The following is a 3,658-nucleotide window of genomic DNA, read 5'->3' on the forward strand; positions in this document are numbered from 1 at the left end:
GGTTTGTACACCCATGAATCCAGGTATTCCCTACATGAAGGTCAAAACCCCTAAATTTCCATTTGCTTAGAAACTAAACACTCTACCTCACTTTTGTAGAGCACATTGATATTTCAAAGCCTTTTCACTTATTATCATAATTTATTAAATTATGTTAAAGCCTAGGAAGGTTAGGATCATTGTTATTTTCTACCTGCGAAAAACTGAGGCTTCACGTATTCAAAAAAAGCTTAAGACCACCTATTTGAGCCATGGCAGCCAAGGTCTTCCATCCGGTGACTTGATGGTGACTAAGGGCCAGCCACTCACCATCCAGACTTTAATTGGCTCTCGACCAAAATGTTGCTCATTTGGTAGATAAAGAAGGTCATGAAATTGGAACTTATCTGCGAAATCTCTTCTACCTTAGAAATTCAGTCATCCTGGATATCTTTATTGCACTAGGCTGAGGAAGACCTCAAGGCATTGTTTGGTTCAATGAGCAATTCTGATGAGGACTGGCATTCTGGGGTCACAAAGTGGAGGAGTCCAAGAAAGGTGACTGTAATTGGTGGCAATCTCCAGAACTAGGGGCCCTTCCCAGGGAAAGAAAAGGTGATTTGTCTTCAGATTTGTCACAGAACATGGATCCTTGGATCATTCCCAAGGAGATGACTCCTAGGCCACTTTTCGGCCTTCTACTCATCTTCCTTCTGTTCAGTGCATGGTTCCTTATTGGTGAAAATATTAATTACTAAGGTGATGTATTCCATATCAAACACATTATCAAATTGTGTTTTCCTTCCCCTTGTTGTTATTATTGGAAAGAGAATTGATTATAACCGAAATTTTAAAGCAAGGCCATTGACATTGACTCTATGAATTATCCATGTAGAAGACAATTTTTCTAGTATTTAATGAAAAATCACAACACACAAAAAGGCTGGATGTGTTCAAAAATTTTTGAATAATTTTTAAAATTATAGATGTAATATGTGCTTAGGTAGAAGGTCTAGAGAATTCAGAAACGTGTAATGAAATTTTAAATTGCAGGCCAGGCGCGGTGGCACAAGCCTGTAATCCCAGCACTTTGGGAGGCCAAGACGGGCGGATCATGAGGTCAGGAGATGGAGACCATCCCGGCTAACACAGTGAAACCCCGTCTCTACTAAAAAATACAAAAAACTAGCCGGGCGAGGTGGCGGGCGCCTGTAGTCCCAGCTACTCGGGAGGCTGAGGCAGGAGAATGGCGTGAACCCGGGAGGCGGAGCTTGCAGTGAGCTGAGATCCGGCCACTGCACTCCAGCCCGGGCGACAGAGCGAGACATGTCTCAAAAAAAAAAAAAAAAGAAATTTTAAATTGCCAAAAATCTGTCTACCTAGAATTCTACCCACTGTTACCATTTTCATGTATTTCTAGTTAGGCTTTCCTTTGATAATATCCACTTTTTAATTATGATCTTTGACATTGATTTTTAGCAAATACCTTTATGCTTTCTCACTCAGATATTTGACTTCATTCAGTGGTTTCTTTTTTTACATTCAAGTGTTTTCATACGCAAACATTATGCTCGCTGTTGGAAAAGGCATAATAACAGCTCCTTCAGTGAGAATTTGTTAGATATGCTAATTTTTTAAAATACAGTTTTCTGGAAAGATTTGTATGGAGTGGCATCCAAAAGGTGTAACTTCAATTTAGTACATATAGGAGTGATGAAAAGCCTGTCATCCATACAGGAAGATTTGTTGTTTCTTTGTATGGCTTAATGCAGACTAATTGTCAGTCTGGCTCTTAGAAAGGTAAATGAAGTAAACGAAGGGATTTTCTATTTCCTGTTGATATTTGTACTTATGGTGTCCTGAGTTGGTTCTAGGAATAAGGTGTCTCCTCAAAAAGGTTGTCAGAGTTAGATCAGGTTTCCCAAATGACAAGAGGCACTGACTAGCCACTTCAAACCTTGCACTGAAGAGGCCTAGTGTTTTTGTGTCTACATATAAAGACACAACTCAAGAAGCTGTGTCAAGGCTTGGAAAGAGCTGATTAGGTTGCAAATCCCAAGCTACACTAGATAGAATGTCTATGTGTCTCTACTTTTAGTAGTGCATAAGGTGGCACAGAAGAGCCTAGTAACTGCTATATTCCCAAAGAGCAGACCTACAGGTTTTCACTAGAGCTTTCCTATCAGAGTCAGATCTTACTTGGGTCCTTCCCCTTCTGAGGATGCACTGATTGATGTCTGGGCAAGGGCTTCACTAAAGGAGATTGAGTAGGAGATGCTGGATAGAGACATGGTGGGAAAGGAGTAGAGAGAGAAGTAGGACTATTTATGGTGCACAAAGGAACCTATGTAACCTCCTGCTCAGAGGGTGACTTCCTTTCTTCTCTAAATGTGATATCTACCCAACACATCTAACTTACTGTTTTACTGTTTCCCTTTCAGCTGCAAAGTGCCTCCCTCCCTCAGGATTCTTGTAGAAGTAAGGATATGAGGGAATAACAGAATAGTATCCCTATTTACTTTAAAAAATTGTCGGCAGGGTATACTAGTTCTCCAAAGAGGCAGAACCAAGAAGACAAATAGATATAGATACATGGGAGGGTATTTATTAGGAGTATTAGCTCATGCAATTATGGAACCTGAGAATTCCCATGATAGGCCATCCACAAGGTGGAGACTAGGGAAGCTGGTGGTGTGGCTCAGTACAAGTCAGAAGGCCTCAGAACCAGAGAAGCCAGTAGTGTAACTCTCAGTCCCAGGCCCAAGGCCTGAGAATCTGGGTGGGCACTGGTGTATGTCTTAAAGTCCAAAGGCCAGAAAATCTGGAGTTTTGATATCCAAGGGCAGAAGAAGGGTGTCCCAGTTTCAGAAGAGACAGTAAATTCACCTTTCCCCTGCCTTCTTGTTCTATCTGGGCTCTCAGTGGAATGGATGGTGCTGACCCACATTGGGTAAGGAAAGATCTTCCTCACTCAGTCTACCGATTCAAATGTCAGTCTCTTCTGGAAACATTCTCACAGATATATCCAGAAACAATACTTTACCAGCTATCTGAATATCCTTTAATACAGTAAAGTGGACATCTAAAATTTACCATTACGTAGGGGAAAGGAACCTTCTTCACTGGAAACTATGTCTGCACCTCCCACTTTGAATGCTATCTTTCATCTTCCTAGTGGCTAAGTTTTTAATTTTTATTTATTTATTTATTTATTTTTAGCCTAGTTTCCAACCACAGATGGGAGACATTAACCACTGGAAAAAAAAATGTAACTCTGTCTATTCTTTCCTGAAAGAAAATTTCCTGTTAAACCCAGCCAACAGAAGAACCCACACAGCACCAGCCAATTAAAAGGGGCTCTGATTTCCTGGAAATGACTATTATGACCATTGTGATGGTGCTGCTGTTGCTGGTAAAGATGGTAATAAGAAAATAGCCACAGTTACCAATGATTTAAAGCTTACTAGAACCAAGAATTGTGCTCAGTTCTTTATGTCTATCTCACTTAATCATCTCAAAAACCCTATAAATACTACTTTTATCTCCATTTTATAGGTGAGATTAATTATTCTAGCATTCATCATCATAGTTGTTGTCACACACTGAACCTTACCTTTATTTGGTTGGATGTTTTCCTATTGTTGTGTCACAATAAACCATACACATATTCCAGTATTAT

Source organism: Piliocolobus tephrosceles, chromosome 12, assembly GCF_002776525.5.
Source record: "Piliocolobus tephrosceles isolate RC106 chromosome 12, ASM277652v3, whole genome shotgun sequence".
NCBI classification, from domain to species: Eukaryota; Metazoa; Chordata; class Mammalia; order Primates; family Cercopithecidae; genus Piliocolobus; species Piliocolobus tephrosceles.